Source organism: Haemaphysalis longicornis, unplaced genomic scaffold (genome assembly GCF_048455015.1).
Source record: "Haemaphysalis longicornis isolate Haplotype H1 unplaced genomic scaffold, Haemaphysalis longicornis Haplotype H1 scaffold_7, whole genome shotgun sequence".
In the NCBI taxonomy this organism is placed as follows: Eukaryota; Metazoa; Arthropoda; class Arachnida; order Ixodida; family Ixodidae; genus Haemaphysalis; species Haemaphysalis longicornis.
Genome location: NW_027526422.1, coordinates 83,230,806 through 83,253,740, shown reverse-complemented (window position 1 = coordinate 83,253,740; position 22,935 = coordinate 83,230,806). Strand labels below are relative to the sequence as shown.

Below are 22,935 nucleotides of genomic sequence, written 5' to 3'. Positions count from 1 at the left end.
GGGCGTCACAGAATCTTGGTGTGTGCGATTGGCGACTGCCGAGTGGCCATGGTGGTGGGGCCTCTAGCTCCGTTCGATCGCATCACTTGAATGCTAACTAGCAGTTAACACACTGATAATTATGTTCCTAGTGCTGGCCCATATGAGGTCACTCCTGTCCATACAACGTCACTGCAGCGCGAAATTTGAATGTTTTTTCAACACTTCTTAGTGTTTATGTTTAAAGAAACGTTTTCGTGGCTGGAACAGAGGCGAATGAGGTACCAAAGCCTAGTTCTTTCAATTTAAAACAAAGTTGTATATTGTCTTTATGGCCCCTTCAAGGTGTGGCATGCTGGTGCTTCAATGGGTTCTGGGGCTCGATCAAAACGAGACATTTCCTTATTACACGTGTGATGGTTTTCTATTAACACGAACACTACTCCACAGGGCGGAGGAATAAAAGAAAATTCGGCGAGTACTGCAACTGTTTTCGAGAGATGCTAAAAATATAAAGTCACGTTTGCGAATTGATATTTGAACGTTACTAGGTGTGCAGCATAGCGTGTTATGTATGTGGGTGCTGCTGAGTAACCGAAACTTTTATTCCAAAATAAGCCGGTATTCTCCATGCGCTAGCCAGAAGGGCGGAAGCACCGAAGTGCTGGAAAAACCTTTGCAGAAACAGGAACGCGTTGGGCGGGTTCGGATAAGGACACGAGCGATACTTTAGTGTTGGATGAGGACGCGAGCGATACAGGATATTAACAGAACCGGATGAGAACGATTTGTATCGCTTCCGTTTTCCCAAGGACAAATAAATAAAGTTTGTTACGCAAGCCCCGAAACAAGAACGAATGCGCCAGCGGGTGTGAGAAAAAAGGGGGGTAATGGAATTCAACACCATCGGAGAAAGCACGCGTCCTTGGGGAGCGCCAGTACACAAGTACCTAAATACTAAGCGCACCAAAGCGGCTCTCTGTCGCCAAGTTCTCGCTGTACACACTAGAGCACGGCTACATTGTAGGGCAGCGACACTGTCTTTTTTCGGTCTTTGTCCGGCCCCTGCTGCCCCGTCTTCTCGGCTCCCCGCGTGGTTCCCCCGTCGCGACAGCGGCCGGCACGAGACAAAGCGCGCCGGCGGTAATCCGATCGGTGGCCGCGACAGCGGCACACGCCGTCGGGATCCGCGAGAGAACGAAAGCAGCAGCCGCACATCGTTCGCGTTCCAAGTGGCCCTGGTAACAAGACAGCCAGATCCGAGTGCCGGTTCTCTGGGCCCTGTCCTTCAGAAACCGACACCCCTTCGCGAGGGAATAAGCAGACAGAAATGTTTAAAAAAAAATCAAGGGAAGTTGCAAGTTTTAGAAAACAGCGAAAGAAATAACAAAATTTCTCAATTTTATACAGATCGAGAGAATTTTAGGATCTCCAATATTATACATCATCATCAGCCTACTCTCAGGTCCACTGCCGGACGAAGGCCTCTCCTCACCGACCTGCAACCGCTCCCGTCCTGCGCTGCTCGAGTTCATTATTTGTTTAATTAAAGGTCAGCGCAGCCAACAAGCTGTGCTAACCTTTCGTTAAATAAAGTGCTATCTCTTTCTCTCTCTCTCTCTCTCTCTCTCTCTCTCTCTCTCTCTCGCTCTCTCTCTCTCTCTCTCTCTCTCTCTCTCTCTCTCTCTCTCTCTCTCTCATCTCTCTCTCTCTCTCTCCTCTCTCTCTCTCTCTCTCTCTCTCTCTCGCGCGCGCGCGCTGAAGCGCGGCTCCCCCTATACGGTGGCGCGGGATTTTCCCTCTAATGTATAGTAGTATGAAACTCTATGGCGAGAAAGCGAGTGATCGACCACGAGGCACCATCGACCCGGTCCGTCAATGGTCGGTCTGGCGCCGTCCCAGGTCCTGCCCTGTGCAACGTCACGGTGCTGCCAAGTTCCGTCTTCTTTTTTTTTTTTTTTTAATTGCGACAGTATGCCCTTTGGCATAAGTTCCTATAGGTACAAGTTTGCACCCGTTTCCCGGATGAAGTCAGAAGACAAGCGGTGGTGGGGCCCCCACAGCCATCGCTGAGATCGGGGGGTCTCCCCGGATGCAGGCCTGTGCCGCGAAGGTGCCGGGATCTCGCTGCACTCAGTGAGGGGCACGTCCATAGCAAGTGGTTGGTGTCGGCTTCTTCGGCAGGAGCCGTACAGAAGGGGCAGGTCGTGGAAAACGGGCATGGTTATCGCGGTGGCCACGCCCGGGTTACCGCAGGAGAGAGGGCCACCCCAACTCGAAGTCTACGCAGCAGGACCTCCTCCCAGCGAGCGAGCCCACTGGGAAGGTCTGTTCCACACGGTGGGATGAGAGCACGTGTGACGCGACGCCGTATTCTGATCGCGCGGTTGTTCTTACACTGGTACTAGGCACAGTGAGTTTGTTGACTTCGCGGAATGCTCCTATGGAAAAGCGGTAGGTGCTTTTTATTTTGCTTTGTTTTGTTTCGAGGCGGAGGTAAAAGGAGCGCCGTGTCCTCGCCCATACTTAACTCGCCTTGGCCTTATAAAAACGCAGTCGCCCCTTAATTCATTTGTACAACTTTCCGCCATGCAAGCAGAGCCTGATCGTGTTGTTTCTATCCGTTTAATTGCGGAACAGCACTGTAAAAACTGACCGTCACTTTTACGGCCAAGTGAGTGTGATTTTTGATAAGCAGTTAACCTAGATGGTGAAGACTGTTGTGTCGCCGTCAACTAAGTGGAGAGGGATAGATACAAGGAGCGAAAGGAAACAAACAAACTGATTTCGGTCATAAAGCACTCTGATTGGCCGCACCAGGCGGCTCTCGTCGGTTGGGCTATACTAAGGCATCCCAGATCCCGTAGAGATGTTCGGAAGAAGGTTGAAAGGCGCTGTGGTTACGTTAAATAACGTCTGACCACGCAAATTAAAATATCGATGTACGTATCTCAAGTGAAAGGTAAAGAACAGCGATAAATGACTCGGATCAGTCAGGACGATGTTAGTCGTAAAATAAATGGCGCTATACAATAGTCCCAACGAGTACAGCAACGCTCACACGCGCTAGAAATTGCACAATCGTGTGCGTGACCTAACACGCGCATAATAGAGACCGAAAATAGGCGCCGGAGACGAGAATACCACCTCAGGCTCTCGTACTCGCCGCAGGTAAACCACGGCGGCAGACCCGGGACGCGCAAAAATGCGGTGCTGAGCGAGCGAAAGAGAAAGCGTCCTCTCGCGGAAGTAGGTCGGCGCGGAGCTCTTCTCTGGAATGCGTCTAACCCTGAGCATTCGACGACGCTCGAGGGTGGTAGCGGCGCAGAAGGTGGGGAAAGGAGGACGCCCCTCCACAGACATAGAGGACCTCGAGTCATGTGGCACGTCAGCGACTCAGCGCCGAGCGCGCGCGTGCCGTCGACTTGCTGCCCGCGCTGAGTGGCTGAGTTCACGGAGCTGGCAGCCGCCTAAGTTTAGTTAGAGCGAGGAAATCGGTGTGCAACAGACTTGGCAGCGAGCGTCAAGGTCGACGTACGCCGCTTCTTACATGCATACGCGCCTGTTCTCCGAGGCGATTTTTTTGTTGTTGTTGTTGCTGTTGTTTTACGTTTTCCGGAACGCAGCGCGGTTTCAATCGAGCCGCTAATATTAGACTGTAGGTTGCGAAAGAGGAAAGCAAGGAGAAAAGAACGCGTTGTTCCTGGGAGCCTGAGGTGGTCAGCGTAAACAAAGAATTTGTCCTTTTTTTATCTTTGACCGAAGCCGCAATTTCACGTTCATCGACGGGGAACCGGTCGGGGAAGGATACAGGTGACCACACGCGTAGCCATCGTGTAATTGCAGAAGGCGGTTGGCTGGAAGTCACTGTTTCGATACAGTCGCGCACAAGATTTGGCTACAAGCTACTATTGTAACCTAAATTATTCGGCACCGGCAAAGCCTCGGCGATTAAAGCCACAGAGGTGAAATTTTTAGTAAGACTACATCAGAACGAAAATAAAAGTACGGCCTGTACTTTGATTTCTGGGAAGAAGATCACTCAGTCGCTCGCAGAAGCGTTGGTTAGAGGCAATCTCGTAACGCATTCAAATGAGCTTTGTTGAAGGTAAAAAAGGGAAGTAAAAATGCGTATTGTTAATTGAGAGACAGCGCAAGTTCGGATAAATTCGTGAATGGTTGTTTTTTTTTTAATTTTCGAGCTTAAACAGTTATACATCGTGCTAAAATGGAAAGCTGAGCGATTCGTAACTCATAGAGTACTTATGAAAACGTAGTGACAGGTGGCGCCTCCGCCGTCAAACTTCTGCGTTACGATTTGTGACGCCACAAGTGGCGGAGGTCCACTGGCGCAATTTGAGGCAACTGGCGGAGGACATTCACATATTTGCGCGCTTGCACACACACCGGAACCATCCGTCCGGCAGCTTTCGTAATAGTGCGAGCTGGAAAGTCGGTACGACTGCATGCTTGGAAAAAAAAAATCAAAGCCCATTTCTTTAGAAAAAGATGGCTAATACCCGTGCCATACGTACACGAAAAATGACATCAAGTGTTTAAGGCCTTAAGATACCGAATGACATTCTTTGTGCAAGCCGAGCTACACGGGAAAACGCAAAGGCATTAAATGTGTTAGGCATGATGGCGATAACGACCAAAAAGAGAAGTGCACCCATATTTTAGAGGCTCTTAACGTAGAGAAAAACGTCTTACAAGGGTTAAAAATGCGTTTTGTGAAAGAAAACGTTATGAGAAATAGCGTTTCCCAGAAAACGGTGTGAGAAAAGCGCCTTCAGCAGCTGCCGTCGTCTGCCAGGGGTAGCCATATCCGAAAAATTCAAAATGACGAGTAACACGATGTTTTACCTTTTGCCCTGTTTTAGTGGACTTCGTCTTCTTCAGAACTTCCCCACCAAGAGTGCACAAAAAAAATCGCCTTATTTGGAGGTTCAGCTACGTTTCCGCCTCAACACTCTGGTGCTGAGAGTTTCGTTGGTTTCATTTGGTGCTCGTCGCGTTCGAGAGTAGGTAGATTTAAGGCGTTCGTGAAGGCGAATGAGTTGTGCGGAACGATCCTTCAACCAAAACTGACATCACAGCGCATGTAACTAGATTTTGCGTGTAGCAGCGAATTAATGGCATTAAAAGATAAGGCGTTAAGCACTTAATGTCATTTTTCGTGTACGTGTGGCACGGGTATAAAACTCGAAGCTTTCTCCCGTGCAACCTGAGTAAAAAGTCCAAAACTCGAACGGCTTCGACCGCGTCGACATGGCGCGATCGGATAGACGTCAGCTTCATTACGCGGGAGACCCAGGTTCGATTGTGACCACGGGAAGCGTTTCTTTCTTGAGGCGCTTGATGTGCGCTTGCTTATCATCATCATTGTTTTGTGAAACCCATTGTGTACAGTTGCCTTCCCTGCAGTGCGTTCAGGCGCTACATCGAACGCCATCAATGATTGATTGATTGTGGGGTTTAACGCGTTGACGCAACGCAGGCGATGCGGCGCGCCGTAGTGGAGGGCTCCGGATTAATTTTGACCACCTGGGGATCTTTAACGTGCGCCGAAATCTCGTACACACGGGCGTTTTTGCTTTTCGCCTCCATCAGAAAAGCGGCCGCCGCGGCCGGGAATCGAACCAGCGACCTTGTGCTCAGAAGAACGCCATCAATGGGGCACACAAAGCTTCACTTTAAAAGCAGCCCGAATATGCCCCGCTGTTGTCTGCTTGTTGCCTGTATATACAGAAAAAAAATAGCAGACGGGAGAGCAGACGACATTGTTGTCTGTCTGCGCTCCTGTCTGCTTGCTCTTCATTGCAAACGGTTATCGACCTGTTTTTCTTTTCTTTTCTTTTTTTCTGAGTAGTTTCAGGACGGGAGCTGCAAAAGAGCGCTGTTTTTCGTTGCGATTTACGACGTTTAGCTTTACGTCAGAAATATTTTCCGGGGAAGCGTGGGGGAGGCGTTCGTGCTCTGTTCTTGTTTTATTTTTTTTTTGTTTTCTATGCAAATGAAACGTGCTTTAGGCGTCAAACAAACGCCGAAAGGTTATGAAAGGGTCAGTCTCCTAGTTAGAACATCTATAGTTCATCTCACAAGCTAGCTGCAGCACTGTGGAGGCTACATTGTTATCAATAGTGCGCCCACTGAGGGCGCCTAATCCGCCGTAAAGGGGGTCCTGAAAGGACACTCCCTTCTCCCCTCTCGGCAAGTGGCACCGCACGGCCCCGGCGCCTTTTGTCGCTTCCTTCGCGGTGAGTTAGGCGTCCTGAGGGGGACAACAATGTAGCCTCCACAGTGCTGCAGCTAGCTTGTGAGATGAACTATAATTTGGCTTCATTGTTCTTCTAAATTACTTTTTCCCCGCTTTGATTCCGACATAACATCTTGACAGCTATCCTGTTTCATTAGCCAACACGTCAGACTAAGCAACTATTTTTTTTTTAAATAGAACTTCTTGGCGCTGCGTTGTTTTTGTTTTGATGAAGGCCCAGCCCACACCGCAGCTTTTGTTGTGTTCAATTGAATGCAACAAACTGAATACGAATCGATTCACAGGTTACTGAGAACGCAGGCTTTTGCGTTTAGACATAAAAGACGGCCATGCGCCTACGGTTTTTCAGGCGGGTCTGTTATGCACCCACTGACCTCGGTTCTCGGTGCACGCGTTCACTTGTTTACGTATGTCGATGATGGAATCCGCTAACGTGATGCAGCGCACACGCATCAATTCTTTCTTTTAGGGGTGCGCGGAGAGGCGATCTGCACTCTATCGCACCGAGATAGGGATCCCAACGAGGACGGTGCTCTCTCTCAAGAGACGAGACCCTCGCCTGGCTAGACGCACCGGCACTCGCCGTCGGAATGCGGAGTATTGGGTGTTGCGCGATTCACAACAACGAAGCGGCGCGCTCAACCGCGCATGCAGTCGCGGACCGTCTAACGCAATAAAGAAAAACGACGACGCACAAGACAGGGAGCGCGGACTGCAGATGCAGCGCCGTTTATTCCCTCTTTGTCGTGTGTCGTCATTCTTGCGCTGTTTATTATTTTAAAATGTACCGACACGCCCATTCTTCCGCTTTGGCAAATTTCGACCCGCTGGCGATGAAGCTGCGTGCGACCTTCATCGCTTTTTTTTTGAACGAGAAAGAAAGAACAGATAAGAACAATCTCTAGCGAAAAGTTATCTCGTAAAACAGGCTGAGGCAAGGAAAGACACACAAGCGAGCTTGTATCTATATTTCCTGCCCTAAGTCCGTGTGCGTGTCTGCGCTGTTTTGCGAGATAAATTCACGCCATCGCGCCCAATTCGCTACGTTACTCATGAGTTATTTAGGTTTAGCCTCAGCGTGTCTCCAATTCTCTAATCGTCGTCCACCATCTGGGATATTTAGAACGCAGCTGTCGCTTTGCCGACTATAATTGGCGTCCTAGCAAACCCGTCGGCGGAGCTGTTCTGTTGTTGGCGAGTGTTTTGTCTCGAGACCCGCTAGCTAGATGACAAATGGTGCCAGGGGCGTTTGACCTCCTGCCTGAACCGTTGACGTCCGTTTAGCGCTGCGTGCGCGCCCCGCTGAACCGAGCGGTCCTGAGGTATTTTTGGCGCACCGGCCCTGGGTCTATGCGCGCTGCATACAGACAATGCACCCATCGTCGCGAGGTCGATAACAGCCTAATTTATAAACATTTTGTCTTTGTATTATCGCAGTGTTCGACGTACGCCTGGATCCAAGTGAAAATTTGTTTGTACGTAAGAAGCATTGCCATTTCGTTTACGCCCAAACTCGATCAGTGTAACCACATCGACGTGCTTTAGACTCGGTCAGTACTGAGCACGATCTAATTTCACGACCGGCTGGTGATTAAGAAGCCTTTCAGGGCGGCATTCTAACGATACAGATAACGAGTAACAGATAACAGATAACCTGTTCGCCTGTAACGCAAAGTTATGTGCCGTTATTCTAAACTTATCGTTTTGTCTGAGTTGTACACATCTCAAAGTAAGAAAATTAACATCTCCTAAAGCGGTGGTGAGTTCCCGCAAGAATAGTTCGCTGACCGTACAGTTCGAAGCGCTCTTGCGATGAGTAGGTAAAGGTGCACGTGACGCAATACCTGGAACGCTCAAAATAAAAATGTTTAATAGTTCGGAAGAAACCTGCTGCCATATGGCGCGAAATGCGCAGTCTTGTTTGCATATTCAAAATCCAGGCAAGATTGCGCGCTACAAACGAGACGATGGCCGTTAGGCGCAAACGTCCATGCGCTTCTCGCGGAAGCCATGAGCCCCTGCCTCAGTGTACGATTTCCCGCCAAGTTCCATCAGCGATTTAATGCGTATTTCTAGGTAGGTTTTCTGGCTGTGCATATAATAGGCGCGATTATCGCATTCGGTAACTCTTCCCGATTGAGAGTTTTAGCTCACCGTTTTTCACGGTCCGCTACGCTCCGATAGATGAATTTTGACACCCCCCCCCCCCTTCCTGGGGATCTTTTACGTGCGCCGAAATCTCGAACACAAGGGCGTTTTCGCTTTTCGCCTCCATCAGAAAAGCGGCCGGGAATCTAATATCGTCGGAGCCCTCAGAACGCTTAAGCTACAAACGCGTTCGAAGCCTGCGTCGTCATCAAAGCTCTGTGCACGTCAGCGTCTCATCCCGCACAACGCGGCCTTGTCCTCGGTCGTTCTGCGTTCCGAATGGGCTCGCGCTGCTGGCTGCGGAAAAATACCGCCGGCAGTAAAAGGGGCTAGACGCCGATCAGACGCCGTGCGTCCCATCACGTTTTGTTCATTTCGCCCTTCCTGTGGTGATTGCTGCATCGAAGGAACTACCTTGCTCCATGGCCCTTAGATCCCCATGCGATGCGTGCGTGTCTGTGTGCTTATGACGTGACGCAAGCAGCAGACCGACTTGCGATCACTTTCCCTCACGAACAGGACACTTTCGTTTTATTCCGAGTCTTATTTTCCGCCTCAGCTATTGCCTTTTTTCTTTTTTGCTCGCACTCGTCCACTCTCCTTTTCTTTAAGATTCGTTGAAGCTGTAGATCACATAATCGGCGAATGCGTACATCATCTGAAAAGTTCGCGCATTCGCACACTTGCAACATTTAAAAAGTTGGCACATTTCTACATGTATGTAACCCGACGTAAAATGGGTCGAATACGGCAGTATTTCTTTCATGGCCGCTCTACCGAGAATTCTTGCTACGCAATAGCGAGTTTTAGCTGACCGTTTTTCACGGTCTGCTCCGCTCCGATAGCAAGCGGGAGCGTCACTGCGCATGCGTGGCGCACCTGTCCGCGGAAGGCATTGACTCTGGTTGCGCTGAGCGGGTCGCCGGTATCGGAGCGGACCGTCGAAAACGGTCAGCTAAAATTCTCTAATAATTCCCAGAGCGTCGTACCGAAAGCAGCAGGTAAAAATGAAGCAGCTTATTACTTTAGAGCGTAACTTTGTCATGGTTATGGAAATGCAAGCGTCGCAAAAGGAGGAAATGCTAAGAATGTCTGAATGGATTATGTAGCGGCACACGCGCTCCCCCCCCTTCTCCCCCCCCCCTCCCCCCATAGTGAATTCCTGTTCGGTGACACCAGCTTCGACCCAGGCTGCGCGTGGCCCCACCAGGGCACGAAAACAAACAAACAAACAAAGAGCACAGCTACGTTACGTACGTACACGACGTTGTCGTCGCTTCAAAGAAACCAGTTAACTAATTGACTTCCGTTACCCCGGAACACTACCACACATCGTCTAGACGCTGCTTGGGCGCGTTAAACTCAATATCAACGGAGGCAACTTACGTTTTCGAATACCAGAAGAACGCAAATTACAAAGTAGCCCCGGACAGCTAGGTTTGGATAACACTCACAGTTATCGTCGATAAGCGATCTTTTTTGCCCCCTTCTTGATCGTGGAGCCGCGTGCCAAAGCTTCTCTTTCCTCAGTTTCTTCTTTTTAGAGCTTGAACACACACGTCAGTAAAATAAAGCTGAACAATGATGCAGCGCTTCAATAAATGTTAAAAAGGGAGAGAAAGGAACCCGCAGAAGTAATTCTCCTCGCCAAATAGAAAAGCATGCAATCAGTAGCGCATCGGTGTTCTCGTTCGTCCTCTTCTGTGCCCTGTTTTTAGGGCTCTCTCATTGAAGCTATAAAGCACCGATAGCGCATTTATTGAAGGAAAATCACGGGAAGGGTAGGGGGGGTGTCGGAGTGTTCGCGATAATGGGTATGAGGGGAGCGTCTAGTCGGAAATGAGCAAGGAAGAGAAGAGGAACGAATTTAGTATGTTTTATAAAGAAATGGAGATATCAGCACATCGTATACGAACGTCCACACCTTATACTGGTGAAATCAGCTTGTGTACCGACATCGTACATAACATACAGCACGTGAAATTGGAGCCGTAGAGGCAGAAGCGACGTGAGAGCTCCCGTCGGAGGAGCAAAACTTGAGTGTCAATTAAGATAAGATACGTTGCCTCACCTCGAAACGATGGCCACCCCTCTTATCTATGGTCGCCGTTGGGTAAGCGAAAGCTCATCCAACATGTCTTCGAACAGAAAGTGGAGTAGAATCCGCGGAAAGACGCGGACGGGACAAAAACAAGTTCAACGAAACTGTCTCATAATTGTCTTCCGGAAGACTTCCTCGCGTGACTTTCCACGTAACGAAAACGAGACTTCGGCTCTCGCTTTTTCGCGAAAAGTATCATCATTCCGCGAAAGTTGTCGACTGCGCGAGCGTCCGTACAGTGGGCAGCGGTCGCTCTCGCATAGTTCTCGGAGGCTCGCTTCCCCCATTTCCGCAACCGCGGGATCGTGCGACGCATGCGCTGTCACGTAAGACACGACAAGCGCGGTCTGTCATGGACGGGAGAGTGAGAGTCGTCGCGTAAGCGGCAAAATCGCGGCCACGCGCACGGCACGTAGTGAACCGCCGTAGTACAGTTCACTCCGGCCGGCCGGGTGCAGCCAGTCGTGCGACCTTGCGAGGAAAGGCTGTGCGCGGCCAACAAGTGCGAGGGGGCAGGGAGACCCGAATGCTCCGGGCATGTGAGCGGCACGTGTAGAACTTGCTACGCGCCTGATTGATGCCGCGGCAGTTCCTACGTCACAACAACGCTCTTCGCGTACGACCTTCCTTCATTCCTCTCCACAGACATACTTTTTCCGGGCCTCGTGGCAGATAACGTGGCCGATCGCTCCGAGCCATCGAAGCCGAGCAGTTAAAATGGATGGAGGAGAATGAATTGTCGAGAGAACTGTGGAATGGATTCCGGCCAGACCGCCGCTTGGTGAAAGAGATTTTTGTTCTGATTTACGGAATAGAGAACTCAGCAGTCCAGGGAAGACCACTGTGAATAACTTTTCCAAAATAAAAGGGAAGCTTAGGGCAACGTACGTAGACAGAGAATTGCCGCGACATATTGTGGAGCAAGAAGGTATTGATGCACATTCAGATTCATGATGAAAAACAGCGCAAGAAACACAGGGACCAATTTCATCATGAATCTGAATCTGCACCGACTAGCCCAACTTGCCATCTTACATTTGATGTAGAATTTGAGCTGCTCAAGCCGATATATAAAGCTAACAATGCGTAAATTACATGGGAACGAAGCAGAGGCACAGAGCCTGTGTCCATTCATAGATTGTTAAAGCAAGGATGTTTCTTTGACCATTGTTGTTGACGCTTTCCGTTAGATGAATGGAAATGCGATCGGAAGAGAGTAAAAGTGGATTTGGCTTATATCCCCGAAGCAGCAGAATAGCTGGTAGAACATCGGATTTCAAGGTCGGTGCACGGAGACAACATGGCATTACTAGCGGGCAATGCAACATACCCAAATAAACTTGCACATATCTTCGGTAAAGAAGAAACATACCTCAAGCAAAATTCTAACAGAGAAATCACAAATCAAGGTATTCAACGATAAAGTTAATACCGCTCTCGGTATAATTCAACAGAAGGCTCTACCATTTGTAAAGCAGCCCAAGTACATGCATCTACAGATGAAAGGGTGACGAAACGCGACAATGAAACACATAGCAATCTGGACGGCTGAGGAGTACGGTAGCTGCGGACGCCTAGTGCGAACGGGAAATCGCCCGTTGAGCCCTGTAACGCTGTCGCGTTAAAACGCTATTACCGCGACGGCTTTCGGATGACGGGTTTCAAGTTGCACGCCGCCAGCCGTAGATGCGTAAAACACTGACGTTCAGACCTGTAAAGGGTGCTTCACTGCAAGCATACTCATAATGAGGGAAAGCAAACTATGTATCTTAGTATAAACCGAAAATTGTAAAAGTGAATATGCTCACAAAAACACGCCTCAGCGTAAAGAAATTAATGCAATGTAACAACCTGCGACTGCGCACGCTAGCACGACTCGGTTGTCAGCTCTAGTTTCATCTGCAGTTCGTGCTTCATATTGCTCAGTGAACCCTGCGGGCGGGCACGCACGCACGCACGTACGCACGCACGCATGTGGACACAGATATATTGCAATTTATTTAGTTACTATATATATACTTTTTCTTCCGGCTCCTTGGTATGGCTTTGGATACCGACTACCACTTCTGGTCTCTCCAGCAAGCTGCTTTGCAAGTACCCCGGCCCATACCGCGGCGTCGAACGCACGGCGCCTGTCAATTACGTTGTCGAGCCGCTAACCCCGTCCTCAGACCTCCGTGGCCGAGGCCGCGAGGCAGTCCACGTGCAACGCCACAAGCGTTATTATGACCCTGTTGTCGTGGCTTGCCCCTAAGCCGCCAGGGTGGTACACCGAGGCCGCAGGCCAGCCATCCGTCCATAGTTACGCTCGTGGTAACAGCGGTCAACAGTCCTTTACCAACTATCTCCTACCCACTCAAGGAGATTGGTCATAGTACAATAAGAACAAAGGAGAACGAAGAAATAGTGGACCGGACAGTGATCATCATCGGCGTGGAAGCGAGAAGAGCGCGTGAGAGCCAGCCGTGTGTCATGCTTGCTTTGGACTGCCTTCGCTGAGCATCCTGCTGCATCTTCTTTGGCAATAAACTCATTGGTTTATTCGGCGGAGGGGTCTCAAGCCGTTAGGCTCCGCGCTGCTCCATTTCAATGAACGAAGGGTCATAAGCCCATTTTAAAAAAGCCACGTTCACAACAAAAATGTTCGTGAGTTCGAGTTGGTGTTCGTGAAATGACGTCATGAATTCGTGCTCACAGGTTTTCGATTAGAGGCTAACATGCGCTGCCAGTTAAAATTTAGGGGTTACGCCTGTTGACTTAAACAACGCGGTTAAGGGCGTACACCCAAGAGCAGAAGTTTGCGGACCATAAAAGCAGCAATTTTGAGTTATTTCTCTGCCGCACGGCAGCCCAGAGTACTGTGCGGTCGTTTTTTTCATTAGTTCAGTGTTTATGCGACATCTCGCATGCATTCAACAGTTTGTCTGGCTGCTATTAGAAGAGAAATAACGTAAAATTGCCATTTCCCTGGTCCGTAAACTTTTGATCCAGTGGCTGTACAATTAGCTGTTCCCCACTACAATGACTCGCGGCTTTTATCCACGCAGAAATCGGACAACGATATTAACTCGAAGGAGAGTGATTTGACCACTGCCCAGATTGTGCGCAGTTATTTTCTGCGGCTTCTCCCTAATGACCAATCATTGGCTTAAGTGTGCTGGGAGTATACTACGGCACGTAGCCTGTGCGCCTAAATGTGAATATAACACTTATGACGCCAATCCCGGGTTCAAACTGTTCCCGCAACTGTCGTAATAACTTTAAAGAATGACGTCATTTCACGTCTCAGAGAACTAAACTGCGTGACACGCCGTTTTTTTTTTTTTTTATGTCCATAGATCACGACGAGGCTTTTGCGCCGGTACTCTGAACATAGCCTAACTAACCAAGATTCAGCGCAAAGTAGCGAACAAAGGCTGCACACGGCAGTGCTCGCATATATCAGTAACGCGGCTAGACTGTCCATATAGTTACGCGACAGCCTTCAAAATATTGCTTGAACCGCCTGTCTATGGTTGTGCTAAAAATGTCAGTGATGAGGGCGGTTCGTGTGTCCCGTCCCGCTGATCATGTCGGCGAGCTCGCTGACCGGCGTTGTTTACGGCGGCTGCCGGCGATATGCGCATCGGCTTTTATATTGCAGCGGTCGTAATGTACTGCAATAAAACGCATCGCGAGGCAGCACGAACGAGGTTGACTGAACTCGCCTCCGCCGAACGCTGCCTAGGAAAAGAGGACCGAGGCCTTCGCGTCGTCCTCTCACCCCCGTGTTCGTCTCGTCAACTGATTGGCTAGGTCCGCCTCCACTCAGCGTCGATTTGAGACCTCCGTCTTGGAACGGACACACAAAAAAGCCCGCCCCTCATTTCACGCTCTGCAGTTCCGCCGTAATCGCACCGTGTGGAGGCTTCCTTACGTAGACGGTGTCTCTCCTCGCCGGCTCGTCGCTCGGGACCAAAACAAAACCGCGACCGCGCGCGCGCGCGTGTATATATATATTACGCACTACACTGGGCGTTACGTGCGTCGCAGGCGGCTTTTACGCACGAACTGCGTCCGTGGCGTCTCGCCGCGGACGAGCCTCTGTGCGGTCATTATCTCGTCAGTCTCCTCCGTCTCTCGGAGGCTGTCTGCCGCCTCGGCGTCTGCCCAGACCGTCGGCCGGTATAGATAACGCACGTGGACAAGGTAGGGAAAGGCCCAGATAACTGACGAAAAACAGCAAGTGAAAATGTCGCAGGGTGGCACGTACGGACACGTTTTCTCCGAGGTGATAAGAAACGAGTAACTGCCGGTGTCTTCTCCCCTCTCGTTACCAGTAAACTGAGAAACTAGAGCGTGCGTGTAACGAAGACAAGACTATCTCCGTTTGGTTTTTAGTCCCTTCCCAGCGGGTGCAGAGTCTTCTGGTTTGCGCATTCGCCGCAGGAAGCAAGCTCTGCTTTGGTCCACACGTAGTAAAGCTGCCATGACGTCGTAACTGCGTCACACTGACGTTACTTCGGTGCCCCTAGTCGTTCCATGAGCTCATGTGGGCCACATAACATAGGGTGGCTTTGGATGGGGCTGAAGTTTACGGGGTAAAAGTGAGTCAAGTACCTAGTTCTAGGATTGAGTCATGACGGTTGCGTGAGTTATTAGGGACGAAGCACCTCAGGACCTCGCTTTGTCCGTGGCTTGTCCCTTGGCGTCCGTGTACACAGTGCTACATGCGTGAGGAGCATCGGACTGGGTTGGATTGGATTGGATTGGATTGGAATTGTATATATTGTACACACGCGTTGTCACTCATTTGCATGCATGAGCGGGCAATGCCACGGGTGATTTACAATAACAACGATCCCCAGTGCTTCGCCCACTCGTCATGATTCACTTCGTGGAGATGCGTGAATTTTTTAATTCATAATGTGCCGGTATTTTATACGCTGTAGTCATTCATTTATTGCCCATTAAGCCTAACCTGCAAGTTCTAGTCGAAGTGAAGCATGCGAGAATAGTGCAGAAGTCTTACAAGGTGTGCTGCATTGTTATTATTTTCAGCTGAGGGTCGCGACGAGGTAGGTAAAATTGCAAATGACTGTGCATAGACCAAGCCGAAAACTCAAACGCCTCTTCGTCTAACGACAACGATGTTTGAAACGCTCGGATTACTCGTGAGGGATTAGTTCTCTGTCGTTGGGGTTGTAGGGGTTCAGCGAGTTTTGGTGACGGAACGGTCGCCATTAGTGAGACCGAGGAAGCTCGGCTTTAAAATTTTACATCCAAACTTCTTCGACCGTGTCGGAATGGCGCAATTGGATGACGTCAGCCAAAGCGAGGGACGCAGGTTAGATGCCGACCACGGAAAGCAAGCTATTTCCTGAGGCGCTCAATGTGCCTTCACTTATCATCATCATCGTTTTGTGAAACCCATTTCGTAAAGTTGGCTTTCCTTCAGTGCGTTTTGGTGATTGGACGGTCGCCATCAGTGAGGCATAGAGAGCTTTGCATTAATAGCACAAAATCGGCGGGACGGGCTCGTAACGTTAGCGCCGCTGCACTGAGCTGCCAGCCCTCCCAGCGCGGTTGGTGACCGACCTTGGCTCTCGGCGGCAAACACCGCGCCCTACGGTAGGTGTAATGCACGCACAGAACGTCGGCTTCAGAGCGAGCGGCAAAACAAGGACGCACGTTAGTGGCATCAGCGGCAGAGAAGAGCTGAAACGCTGCGGAAAGCTTGGAAGGCACGTTATGCTGAGCTCCTCTGTTTGCCTCTTTGGAGCCTAGTGTGTTTAGCAAAGGCTGGCAAAACAATAAAACTGAAATTAAAAAGCGCCGAGAAAGACGAGTGTAAAAGACAGTCTTTCTGTAGCTGCCTGGACTTAAACGTGGGCGGAATTTCTCGTCTGCAGAAATTACTGACCGGAATTATTGGTGGACTGATGAGTATACCGAGTACTATAGCTCACATTATTGATCGCTTGCCATTGATTCCTGGAAATGATTTTGACTGGCCGTTTTATCCCGCACTGCTCAATTAGCCTCGGTGTGTGCACGTGCTATTGTGGGTATGCTTGGGGGACGGCCACACAGGTACGATGCAAATTTATGCCTCAGGTTAACTTTTTCTATATTGAAATTATTCATGCATGAACTTTATGGATTGATATTGCTGACTGACTGTGTGTGCGTGCGTGCGCGTGTGTAGGTGCGTGTGCGTTGGTCTGTCCGTCCGTCCGTCTGTCCGTCCTTCCGTCTGTCTGTCTGTCTGTCTGTCCGTCTGTCCGTCTGTCCGTCTGTCTGTCTGTCTGTCTCAGTACATTGGGACACATCCAATACAGCCGTGCATCATGTCTTTCCATGAACACCACACCAACCACCCGTCACAGGTGCAGTGCTTTCAGATCCTTACAACTGACGCTGTCAAAACGGCAGGAGCTTCGAGTGCAATGTGAACACAAACAGTTATTTGGGAAAGATGGGGGCAGGTTCGTTTCTTCACGCTCCCGACAGCTCTTTGGTGCGGCGCGGTGTGTATACACTTCCGCGAATAGACAGATGAAGGATTCGAGAGCGAATTCCACTTTTGCGCCACATGCGAGGAAGCAGCTAGCGAGGTTACGAAAACGTCCCCGGCGCGAAAACAAACTCCGTTTGAGGAGGGGGGAGGGGGTCGGGGGAGAAGAAGCAACGTTTAAACATCAACAGTGCAGGCTAAGTGAACGGCCGCCCAGAAACGGGGGACGCACGAGATTGAAGGATAACAAAAGCGATTCTTTCGCCACAGAATTCTGCGCTACTGTGCTCCGCAAAGCCTTGCTCTTGGTATCCCGCACATTGTGAAACAACTACATTTTAAACCAGCAATGCCATGTCACCCTTGGGCAACACGCGAATTCGAACCGCATGCGTCCTGCATTTCTGACAATCTTGGAACGTGAATGTCCGTGCACCAAGTGTTTAGCGCCGGACAGCTGATCGAAACAGAACATTGTCGCTCGACCAACATTAACGACGCAGCAAAGAGACTAACTGCATGCGTTTCGTATTTCCGCTACTCCGAACAGTTAGTCCGCATTTGTACATATGGCACATACTCTGCCACAGATTAACGGCTGTATTTTAGTCCCCATTTTAGTCCTTCTTGCCCGAGAGTGCGTTATGTAGATGCGTGCGCGGCTGTCGGCAGCATACATGTGGAAGATGGAGATATTAAGACGAAACTCGCGTTCTTCTGCAACTCAGGTGATGAAGACTAATGGCCTCGATCCCGACAATATGTTAAACCCAGGGCTGCGCCTCCGGCCGCAAGCTTCACTTAGAAACCACCGAAACGGGATTTCGCATCCACAACACGCGAGTTCAATAATCCGCGCGCCAAAACAACGGGCAGCCTCGAAAGCGCAGTTGTAGAAAGATGTCCCGAAAAACAACGCTGCAGGCCTCCGCCCAAATGTTTTCGGTGCGTGGCCGTGCAGATGTGGCAAAACGTCGAACCTTCGTCGCCTTCACCAGCGTCACGGGGCGTCCGGAGAACCAGCAGCAGGGAGTCGACACAAGGCGAAAGGGGGGGCGAGAAGGGCGAAAAGGATGCCAACAACACACCACGGCGTCCGGGGCAGTGTCCGCGAACGGGGCACGGGTCGGCCGCCTCATTGGGACGGGGCCGTTAACACCGCTCGCGGCCAGCCGTAGCCAACAGCCAGCAGCAGTCGCTCAGTTCGGCTTCACCCTGTGCCCATGAGCCAAAGCACCTGGGCGCGTGTTCACATTTCCAAATAAACCGCGGGCCCGGGCTCCTACGCCGGTGGAGACTCGGGCCAGGGGCTGGAGTTGGCCGGACGCCCGCGCCAGCTGAGGGCTTGTCTCAGTCGCCGCCGCCGACTACGCCACATTCGGAAAACAGGCTAACCCCCCCCCCCCCCCCCACTCCAAAAAAAAACAAAGATGTTTGTGTGGCTTACATGGATTCACCAACGCCGACATGAAACGCGCGAATTGTAGAGCCTGGGTGGTCAGCGCGATTTGCGGGTGTGTGGTCGCCTAGGTCCGCCGTTGTTGTTTCGGGGTGGAAGACCGAGGGAACGTATCAAGCACACGTGTAAAAAGACTGGTCATAGTCTACCATCATCATCTTCTTCATAATCATCATCATCACTTCACGAAGAAGGCCTCTCCCATAGATCTCCAACCGTTCCTATTCTGCGCTACGGGTTCCACAAAAGTTACGGCGTGAGGACGAGGGGGGAAAACTTTAAAACGGCTCTAATTTGGCTAGTATGGCTTTGTGGACTGACGTCAGTTGGCGGCTGCCCGTAGGGTGAACGACGCCAAGCCTGAGTAGATACGCAACCACGGCTGCGTGCATAGTGGCCGTCACGCACGTGCGAAGCGGCGGGCGGCAGACCCGACGACGCAGACAACGCGGAAGACGCGGCGAACAAGAAACGAGCAGACGAAAAAAAATTCGGACGAAGATTTCAAAGCGAACGGCGCCACGTGCCTTGTAGCTTAAAAAGGGATACAGACGTAGTCTCGTATAGACGCGCGGTGTAGGAGAGGGGGGGTGGGGGGTGGGGGTGGAGAGTATAAAAATAAACGTCGACTAACACGAACCGCTACCTACGGCTAGTGTGAGTATGCACGGAGACGGGTATCTGAGGGTGTGGGGTGCACAGTCTGTCATCGACACTTACGCGGGTCTCTCTAAGATGAATGCGTTCTCTGGACCAAGTTCTTTTTTTTTTTATTGCGTAAGCACGCGCAAAAAACAGAAACCTCTCTGCGTCGCCTCGTAACGTGCAGTCCGGTTGCTGAATACCAAATGCCAACAGCCGCCGCGGGCACTTCGCAGAAAATGTCGAATCTTCGCGCAGCAACTCCAGAGGCTCGGTAAAGCGCTTGAGCAGTGGGCGCCAAACGGAGCGGCGGGTCATAGCAGCGGGTCATGAGGCCAGGGCGACGGAAATAGAAGGCACCCGCTCCCTTTCCTTTTCCCCATTTCTTTTTACGTCGTTCAGTCACCCACGCCAGCGATTGCGAATGGTGGCGTTGGCGTCAATGCGCGCCCACGAAAGACAAATGGCTGAAGGAAGAGTGAATAGCTGTAGCTGTTCGCCCAATAACGTTGGGCATGACGAATGATCACTCCAAACGATTTGAAAGGGCAGGTTCCCCAGCTTTCCTAATCAGAGCAGTTCGTTCAGAACAGGGTACCCAGGATTTCGTGGGTTTCGCTTGCAGCGACCCTGCAACACCTTTCTTAACTTTTTTGCTAAATCCTGAATGCTTTCAGAGCGTAGTCAGCAAACACACACACTACTTAAAATAGGGGGTCACAAAGTACCTCAGTCAAAAACTACTGCTCTACGCCTATCAAGTAACTTAGAAGCTTGCTCAAGAAAATTTTCTCTCTTTCCCGATCCTGGCGTTCACAAAGCGCTCAAAGCGTTGCAGTCTGCTGATTATGGGACCCTTGTCTGTATACTAACTTGAATGTATTTTACATCGTTGGAAATAATAAAGAAAAAATTACGTCATTACAGCAATGTGGGAGCTATCATCCGGCTTCCTTTTAGTTGCAGCAAAAAAAGCTTTCGACAGCCACTTCAGAAACAAAAAGCCACATAAGCAAAGCGGGAACGGAAGGCGTAAGTGCCGCGACGAGCAAATCACTCGCTGTCGCTCCGTGCTGGCGATAACTATATGTTTCACAATGCTTCCAGACGCGAAGGGAAGAGAGAAAGCGTTCATCGGAAGCGTTGCAGAGCCCCTTTATTAAAGTTTTAACGCAGACTTATTATTCAAGGAGAGAGTTGGCGTTGAACGCTCATTTCAAGTTGTTCCAGGTTCCAGATACAGGCATGGCTTAATGGGTAGCGGCTTTCGGCGCCATTCTTGTTCTCTAACGTAGTTGTTAGAGGGTTTGTAGTAAAGATTATTTCTGGCTGTATACAAACTATCTTGTCTCTTAAGTGGTTCTGCGCGGTGCCGAACGGTCTATATTTGAAACGAAATCGCTACTTTTTGTTTGCACTTTATCTCTATCTTAAGCTATAGTTATGTCCACTGCAGGACGAAGACCTCTCCTAAAGATCTACAGCCACGCCTATCGAGTGGCTGAAGGCCGATAGTGTGATTGTGTAATCATTGGGAGGTTGCTTGTGCTAGTTGCACTAGTAAATTACCGTATTTTTGCGATTCTAAGCACCCACACTTACTTTCGGAAAAATGAATTCGAAAAAATATTCGAATCTAAGCACCCCCCTTTCATCGCAAGGTGAATTTCAGGCGCGTGGAAACGGCCCCGACTTGACATTGTGGCGAAGTAATTTACGAAGCTTTTCAATTACAAACCACTTAACGGAACAGAAGACGACCTGCTGAAGGATGCTGAGGGCGGCGGCCCAAGCGGCACGATGGACTCGAATGGCAGTGAGGGTGGCTTAGTATCGGACGTAAGCGGTGGGTTCGCTGCCTGAACCTACTCTTCTTCTCACCAGGTCACTGAGGTGAGGGAGCTTGGCATTATAGGCACCGGCTGAGGCCCACCGCTGAGACTCCAACGCCTCGGCTGCTGGACCTCCCGTAAGGGGCTCAACAGAATAAAAGTTTCTCTCTCTCTCTCTCTGTCTTCTTTTGAATGTTTACCAAATAACGCATTATTCCCGCACCCGTCTCGTCGAGATACGACCATGAATAAAAGTGGCGGGGGAAGAGTAACTTAGGTTTTTCGAATCTAAGCACTCCTCTCGCCTCGGGCATCGCGATCGTGAAAAAAGGGGTGCTTAGAATTGAGTAAATACGGTAAGTATCACCAGCTCGAACGTTAAAAAGAACTGCGAAGTTACCTTGCATAAATTTGCCCCAGGGAGCTTTTCTAACTCCCATTGAACAAAAAATGCAGATTTCGGGGCTACAGCCACTGCGCCGTGATGGCGTGAAGGAGCTGCAATTGACGCGCCGTTAAGAAAACAAACCGTGCGCAAGAGTCCCTCCCGAGTCTCTACCGTTGCGAGTGAAGGTTGTCCACGCCCTACGGAAGGCCAGGTACCCCGCATAGAAATACGCGTGCTACCACGCCGCCTCAAAGCATCGTATCTGCACCTATATCAGCGCTTCGTCAACTCTGCCATCACACCGATGTGTGCAGGACGCAGTACGAAAGAGCGGATTACGATACTCTTTGGCTTCTGCAGCTAAAGGAAGTGGTATCCGAGCTCTGCGGAAATAAAATATGTCAGTGCGGCGAAACAAGTACGTTGTGTAGATTCGTCCCCAAAATGACAGCGCGAGTAAAAAGAATGCGAACACCGTAATGTCTACGCTGTTTTTCACGCATTTAAACGCAGTGGAAACCTTGACACTCGCACGCATTTTTTACGGCGCTCAGAGCGCGCTTCTACGTCATCATTTATCTACATTATCGTCAAAGACCATTTTCTCTCTCAATCTCTCTCGGCTGGTTCGTTTTCACGCATGGCGCATTCCTTATAGAGCCCGCACGCCTTAGATGTTCGAACTATTTTAATAGTCAAGATGTTTAGCAAATCGCTATTTTTCGTCTCCGCAGTTAAAAATAGCAAGAAAATGCCAAGCGCTCGTGTGCGCATGCGTCGTGGTGACCGCCCAGCTTCCCCGGCGCACGTTTGTCAAGCCAATTGCATACCCACTTTAGGAAGATTGGCCAAGATTGGCAAAAAGAAAAGACAGCTCCAGCGTTCGCCTTGCGCGTTAGTGTCTTAGCCCGAAGTCTTAGGACTGAATAGCCTAGACTGATAGACAGGGGGACGAGGCCGAGCCCTGCGTGGCCGGACCGAGTCTCTTGCATGCCGGATGTGATCAATAAAGTCTTTTCTCTCTCTCTAGTGTCTTACGGGTTAGTGTGAGCTTCCTTCATTTTTTTTTATATGTGCGCTGCTTAGAAAGTAGGTAGTGCAAAGGCGCATTACCTGCGATCTGCAGAAGGGTTTGTTATTGAATACATTTTTTTTTTTACGGCTTGCGTTTTTACAAGTTGATAAATACGCTGGAATGCCACAAGGTTTCAACGTGTTACATACCATAGCGTCTCGTCAAGCCGAACTCAGAGGGATATTAAAAACATTTCCTTCTCTTTAACGGAATTCTTGAAATCGTGTGGAATGTCTGGTCCAGACTGCGGTTTGTCGGTGAAAAATAGAATGGCGCTGCACTATAGCAAATAACTTTTGAACAAACATTTACCTTGGCTTGCTTTTCCGGCCTTGTCTTGCGTGCACCATTGTCTAAATCACCAGACTCCCTGCAAAGCTCGGCTTCCTGGCCAGTTCTTTCGCTTTCTTTTTTTTTTTTTTTTTTTTTTTTGCACAATAAGAAATGCCTTACTATTTTGTCTAAGGCTTGTGCAGACATATATAGCGTGAATAGCATGTTCGTGCTCTAAGCCGTTCTGAGGTACTGGACAATA

At 50.0% G+C, this 22,935-nt stretch overlaps 1 protein-coding gene across 8 annotated transcripts in view; it reads right to left on the bottom strand.

The window, feature by feature from the left end:
• Sarm (sterile alpha and armadillo motif) overlaps positions 1-22,935 on the bottom strand; it is a 175,375-nt gene that overhangs the window by 49,266 nt on the left and 103,174 nt on the right. The gene's annotated exons all lie outside the window — the stretch shown is intronic.